The sequence below is a fragment of the Rhineura floridana genome, chromosome 2 (assembly GCF_030035675.1).
Source record: "Rhineura floridana isolate rRhiFlo1 chromosome 2, rRhiFlo1.hap2, whole genome shotgun sequence".
Taxonomy (NCBI): domain Eukaryota; kingdom Metazoa; phylum Chordata; class Lepidosauria; order Squamata; family Rhineuridae; genus Rhineura; species Rhineura floridana.
The window spans coordinates 190,498,512-190,506,360 of record NC_084481.1 but is presented as its reverse complement, the minus strand read 5'-3'; positions in this window follow the sequence as shown (position 1 = coordinate 190,506,360).

Here is a 7,849-nt window from a genome sequence, read left to right as displayed (position 1 = left end):
GGACCATTAATAGCTTGTCTCTGAAAATCTGTAATTTTAGGCAAATTCTGTTTAGATATATACTCTTCTATTTTTTCAGAGGGAATTTCCTGACACTTGTACAAAGTTGAATAATATTGATGAAAACCCCTTTGGATTTTTACATTGTCTGTCAACATCTCATCTCCTTCTTGTATCTTTAAAATAAGATTTTTTTGTCGTTCTTTTCTTAATTTATATGCTAGCAATTTCCCCGATTTATTTGCAAATTCAAAAGTCCTTTGTTTGGCAAAGTTTAATTTCCTTTCAATTTCTCTAACTGTCAACACTGACACTTGTTTCTGTAACATTTTAATTTGATTTACAATAGAAACTTTAGTTGGATTCTTTTTCAATTCTTCCTCTTTTTGTTTTATTTCTTCCAAGATTAATTGCATTTTCTGTTGTTTCTTCTTTTTAAATTCAGAGTTACATTTAATAAAATATCCCCTCATAAACGCTTTACTTGTATCCCAAACAATATTTTCATCTGTTCCTTTATGTAAATTGTGTTCAAAAAACTCTTTTAATTTCTTCTTACATTCTTGCACTATTTTATCATTCATAAGAACATAAGAAGAGCCTGCTGGATCAGGCCAGTGGCCCATCTAGTCCAGCATCCTGTTCTCACAGTGGCCAACCAGGTGCCTGGGGGAAGCCCACAAGCAGGACCCGAGTGCAAGAACACTCTCCCCTCCTGAGGCTTCCGGCAACTGGTTTTCAGAAGCATGCTGCCTCTGACTAGGGTGGCAGAGCACAGCCATCATGGCTAGTAGCCATTGATAGCCCTGTCCTCCATGAATTTGTCTAATCTAATTTGTCTAATTCTGTAATAAAGATTCATTTAGTCTCCATCTAAATCCAAGATTTTTTTTTTTAAAGTCAATATCACTGGATTGTGATCTGAAAAAGTTTTTGGTAATATATCCATTTTGGAAATGTCTTTCACTAGGCTTTTAGACATCCAAATCATATCAATCCTCGAGAATGTTTTATGTCTTTCTGAAAAATAAGTAAATTCTTTTGCATTGTCATTTATATATCTCCAAGCATCCACCAATTCTAAATTTTCCATCAATTCAAAGCAAATCTTCAGTAATTTACCCTGTGTCTCTTTAATATTTTTCTCAGAAAGTCTGTCCATTTTTGGTAAAATTACTCCATTCCAATCACCCATAACACACCAATGATCATATGAAAACTCTGACAATTTTTCCATAAGTCCTGTGTAAAACCTTGTTTTATCTTCATTGGGGGCATAAATGCCCACTATCAAATTTTTTGTACCTTGTAAAGTAATTTCAACCCCCACAAATCTACCACTGTCATCCAATAATATCAATTTAGGAAACAATTGTGGGTTAATATAAAGAACAACACCTTTTTTTTTTTTTGATCCAGCCGAAATAAATTCTTCACCCAAATTTTTACAAATCAAATATTTGGAATCTTTCTTCTTAATATGAGTTTCTTGTAGACAAATTATATCCAATTTTAATTTTTTCAAATAATGAAACACGTTCTTTCTCTTCTGCGACGTATTGGCTCCATTTATATTCCAAGTTAGATATTTGTAATCCATCTTTAAGCATGTATTTTAAAAAGTACCTGATGCTCCCTTTAATCCATCATCTTCCTTTCCCTCCTCTGCATGTTCCTGTTATCTTTGTTTCCCAGGAATTATATCCATGTCTTTGAGTTTGTCTTCTTCCATGTCTTTTGAAGCTTTTCTCAAGAAGTCCCTTGCTTTTTGAACAGTATTCAATCGATATTTTTGTTGTCTGAATGTAAAAATCACTCCTTCTGGAACATCCCACCTAAATTGAATTTTACATTGTTTAAGTTTTTCTGTAAAGAAAGCATATTCTTTTCTCTTGCGTAAAAGTCTAATAGGGATTTCTTTCATCACCAGTATTTCCTTGCCATCAATTTTAAAGATATTATTGAAACGTTGTTGTAATACCATATCTCTGGTCCTCTTTTTTACAAAATGCACAAGCACATCTCTTGGAATTTTTTTCATTGTTGCATATCTTGAATTGATTCTATAAACTTTATCTATTTCAAATTCCATCAGATCTTCATTCTAATCCAAAAATTTTACCAGAGCATTAACCATTTTATCTCTGATATCTTCACCTGTTTCTTCAGGAATTGCACGAAATCTCAAACAATATTCTTTATCTCTCAATTCCATCACAGCGATATGATCCATTTTTTTTCCAATTCCATATTTAATATATCTGTTCTGTTCTCCAAGATTTGCACCTTTCCTTTAACATTTTTTACTTCCTGTGTTATTTGCCCAATTGTGCCTTTAATCTCATCCACTTCTATTTTGATATGTTCTTTTATATCTTTCAATTCCATCTTCATTTTGCCAAATTCATCTTTAATTTCTTGTCTATCCTGTTTCATCTCTTGTTTGAGATCTTGTTTAAGATCACTAATCCCATCCATTATTTTCTGGAACATGTCTGGGGAGACAGCCCCTTCCTGTGCATCAGTTGAACCTCTTCGCTCCAGGGCTTTAATTGCTTTCCTAGTTGTCATTCTTGAAAAAAAAACCTTTAGTTTCTGCTATTAACCAATGTTCCCAAACCTAGAGGCAGTCTGTTTCTTTTTTTTCCCCAACAACAAAAGAGTTAATATTCCAGGCCTGTTAATATGATCTAGCCAGCACAGTTCTTATCTCCTGCACGTCCAGGAATGCAAAACAAGTTTGGATCACAGCACCCAACCGTCAGTAACATACACGAACAGCAGATTCGTCCAAAGAGAATAGTCCAAAAAAAAAGAAAAAAAAATAGTCCCAGATATATTTCCTTCAAATAATCAAATCATTTTATCGGATAAGTTGCCTCTCATCCGTTTTAATCTTTATAATTCCAAATTCAAGCCAGCTTTTTGTCATTAAACTATAAATTAAGTTGTTTAAATTTTCTTTCTTCTTTAATTTTATATAAAAGGAAAAAAGTGTGACTCACCCAGGTTTCTCAATTGCTGATTCGTAAACAAGTCTCTTTTACTGTAGTAATTTAAACCCAATGATAAGATTTAGACAGAAGGAGGCTCGCTCATTATAGAACGTTTTTAAGAAAAAAAATGTATCGCTTTTTTTCAGCACAGCTTGCTGGAAGTCCTGACTTCATCTTCCGCTGCTAGATCAGCCTTCTTATCTCAGGGGATTCCTGATCAATTCCAGCTATCTACAGCTCAACGAAGTTCCGTGGATAATCTCTTCGGTTCACCTTTGCCTTGGAGAACATTTACACCAGTCAAAAATTCCTCTTGACTGGTTTTTAACTGAAAAAAGCTTCCTCTGAGACAGAGCTCACTCAGAGGCACCACCAGCAGAGCACTCCTTCCGGGAAGTCCTAGATTTTTATATCAGAAGCAAAAAAAGTGTGATTAGGCCCAGAATTACAACAATGTGTTTCGTAAAGAGTCATATCATCTTTTATTCTCAATTTAGAAACGCACCAAGTATACCCTAATCCTGTAAGATATCTGGCATCCTCAGTATCTTGCAGAACTGAGTATGCAGGTGGAAGAAAGTTCACATCCACACCGTACATTTAAAACACATTTCATGGTATGGCTTCCCCCAAATCTTGGGAACTGTAGTTTGTTTAGAGTGCTGGGAATTGTAGCTCTATAAGAGATAAACTACAGTTCCCAGTATTGTTTTGGGGAAACCATGAGCTTTATATGTGAGTTAAATGTATGGTGTGGATGTGAGGGACTGAAGGAGAGAGGAATTGATTGAACAGTGAAATTTTGCAACGTATTACATAATATCATGATACAAAACTATAACGTGTCAATGCAGTGTCATTATGATCCCAGATTGAAGAAAGCTACAGAAGCCTCTCTAAACAGCTCTGTGTATAATTCCAGCCCATTGTTACTGTTTTAAGGAGATATTGATAAATCAGAGTTCTCAAAATCTGGACAAAACTACTCAAGTGCTGATGTGAGTGATTTGTAGCAAAAGATTAAATTAGTTCATTCAGCCTATCTGGGTCTTAATGATGACTGAAAGGGAAGGAAAAGCAGATTTCTGGTGTAAGAGTGTAAATCTCTAAAAGAGCTAGAGGAATTTATTAGGAATGAGAAATGTATAGCTCATGGAAAGTAATAAAAAAAAAGCACTGACTGCATTTCAGAAAACTGTTCCTGACAGTAAAGACAGCTTGAGTCAGAAAATCAATTATCCCAAGGGAAACAGCAAGAAGGAAGGAAAACTTAACAGCATTTAAAACTTGTTTTAGAATAGAATAGAACATTTTAGTGAAAAGTGATTTAAAAGGGGTAGCGCAATTGAGACAAAATTTACTCCCGGGTACAACTTCTCCCCTAGGTCATCACCCCTGTGGTCATTGCATTTTTTGTAAAAATACAAGCAGGATGACAGATTTTATTAATCCTGCTAACCAGAGGAAATATCATTTAAGGCACTTTTCTACTTGTAATACAGACAGTTATTTATGTCATACAGTGTGGTTGCAAAAAACTGTACATAGGACAAACTACAAGAATGGTGAAAATAAGGATAGGAGAGCATTGGAGTAACATAAGGAACAACAGGAGAGGGGCCCCTCTTGTAGATCATTATCAACAATGTCATCCTATATCAGATTGTAAATTTTGGGTTTTGGAGAAGGTGCATGGAAGAAGTATAGACATCCTATTACGAAGGGAATTGCATTGGATTATAGAGCTAGATACCATGATTCCAAATGGGCTTAATGAGGAATTCAACCTGTTACCTTTAATTTAGTTTGTATAGGGAAGCACAGGTATCTCCAATCATAGTCAGGTGTGTTCAAAAAAGGTTAAACTCGCTGAATGCCACAGGGCTATATTCAACTCAAGAAGGTCTCCACAGAATAGAAGTTATAATTTAACTATTAGTGAGAATTGACTATAACAATTTGATGAAGAATCTATGTGTGTAAGTATATATTTTTTATGCAAAGTTTCATGAGATGAATGTATTCTTAACTGTGTGTGTATGTAAATGCAGATATATATAAAAAACTTTTTTGTTTCAGCCCCTGATGAAGGCTTGGTTCCACAAGCTGAAACGTGTTGGGCTTAGAGCTTCTACAAAGAATTTTGCTATATTATATTTGCAAAAATATACATGTTCAAGTATTTTTGGGCTCTGATTTTTTATAAAGATATTGTCGTGTTTTCAAACAATTTTAAGTATAACATAGTACTATTTGTCAATCACTGGCCCTATTTTTGCCTTTGGGGACATTTGGGGATGCTTTTCAAAAATTTAATCAGGATTCCTAACTGCCAATTAAGATAGTAAATATTGCTTGATGATGATGATGATGATTAACAACATTTATTACCTGCCCTAGGGCGGGTTACAACAATTAAAAAACCCAGCATTAAAAACACAACACAGTGTCACAAAATAGGGTAGATTCTAAAAATATACATCTCAGATGTCAAAGGCCAAAGATGTCAAAGGATGTATTTCGGTTGCAATTTTTTTTTAGAAGTTCAACCATTGTGTAATAAACATTCTATTCAACCAGAGATGAGGAACCTATGACCTTCCAGAAGTTGTTGGACTATAATTCCCTTCATCTCTGATCATTAGCCATGCTGCCTGGGACTGATGGAAGTTGAAATCCAACATCTGCAGAGCCACAAGTTACCCATCCTATTTAACATGCTTGAAGTTTTAAGCAAGGAGATTGCTACTACCAGCTCACTAACATCTACTTCTGGAGTTAGTGCAAGACCATGTATTTCAGAGTAAATTAACCTAGCATACAGCACACGGAGAAAAGCTTTTAACAATACGCAATAGCAGAGGTGAGGAGAGTGGCACTAAGGCAATGAATGTTGACAAAGGAAAGTGAACAGCAATGTGGTGTTTGTCAGGTGGTAGCTGAGGCATAGATTAATTTCCAACAAGATTTATTTCCAAAACAAAGGTTTGTGCACCACACAAGTTTACAGGAGTGCCCCTGTTTTGGTCAGAGAACTATAGGAGAGGAGCTTGACAATCAGTTGTGAATAGAAGGGGGAACATGGGATGCACAGCTCCCAGGGCTTTTTTGAGATCAAGAATGATGACATCATCAGATAACTGAGAGACGCTCCTTGCTCTCTAGTAAGTGAATGAGGTCATGAGGCTTTCACATTTGTTTGTGACAATTAGCATAGACCTGGGGCCCCCAGTGTGGTATTAATGAGAACCACAGTGCCCTCAGACTGCTCCCTTGGTGCCCACCAAGGCTCCCTGCCCATCCCAATTTTTAAAATTTCTTTTAAGAATTTGGTTTTTTTTTTTTATTGTGGGATTGCCTGTTTTGAGGGAGATGTAGCCTGCTTTTTTGTGTTTGTGTTTTATTTGGTTGCAGGAGTAGTGCCTTGCTTTTTTGGGGGGGGAGAATTCTGAACATCACCAATTTTTCTACTTTGAAATGGTTATTTTGTAGTGCCCACGACAGATTTCCATATGTACCCCTAGGCTCAAAAAGGTTGGGGACCCCTGGCATAGTGGAAGGATGCTTCCAGGCAACCTGTTTATTGAGTGTGAGCATTCACTCTGATTTGTTTGTTGAGTTTAGACAACATTGCGTCAAGCAGGTATTATCTCACACTTTCTAGTGCATTTTGCCATCACTTTTCTTATCACAAAAAGTCCAATCTTATGGGGAATTGGGTTCATTGCACAAGACTTCCCTATCAAATATAATTGCACAACTGAATTTGCCAGTATATAATTGAATCCCACCTGAAAATAGCGACTGTCTGGAAGCACTGAAATCAGAGAATGAGAAAGATAATCAAGCAAAGGTGGAAACTTTTTTCCTTTTCTTCGATGAGATTCTTACTTCATGCTAACAGTTTAAATGGTAACAGTTCATCACAAGATTGTATAATTGATCAGCACAGCTGCTTGCATGTTAGAACTCTCCTTAGGCTATAGAGACTGTCATCAGCTCCTGCACTTCAAGATTTACCACTATACCACTGACATCAATATAAGAAGAATGTATATTATTCAAATTCTTACATTATGTTGCTTGGAGTTCCTGTTTTAGAAGAAAAGTGGAATAAAAATTTAAAAATAAATAAAAGTTTTATCTTTATTTTTTAAAAATTAACCCAACCTTCATTGCAAGGCAAAATAAAAGAACCGCAAAGCAAAGAAATGGGAAGCAGATCAATGATGCAGGATCAGTAACAACACAAGATGGTAATCATGGCAACAGCGAAGCAGAAAGAACAGTTCCTTGCTCAAGGGGAATCTTACCCTAGCCTTTTTTCTGTGACTCTAAGCACTGTCAAAATGCTAGGGGCATGTGGGAGGCAAGAAGTATTGCTGGGAATTGCCAGAGGTTCAAAGTCAAGATCAAAGTGCTTCCCTTTTGAATTCCTCATACTGTTTTGCCCTCCCATTTGTCCATAAAAGCTGAGAACACTCAGCAGGCTCTCAGCTCTGCAAAGGGATGGGCACTTCTGTTCCCCCTTTGCCTTCCCTGTGTTATCAGCAACTCCATCCAAAGATGCTGTGGAAACCTGGGAACATACTTTTTCACATCCCCCACTGTTCAAAGGGCTGAATGTTAATTTATCAGATAGGTTCCAAAATTATATAGATTATTGCTTTTAAGAACATAAGAATATAAGAAGAGCCTGCTGGATCAGGCCAGTGGCCCATCTAGTCCAGCATCCTGTTCTCACAGTGGCCAACCAGGTGTCTGGGGGAAGCCCGCAAGCAGGACCCGAGTGCAAGAACACTCTCCCCTCCTGAGGCTTCCGGCAACTGGTTTTCAGAAGCATGCTGCCTCTG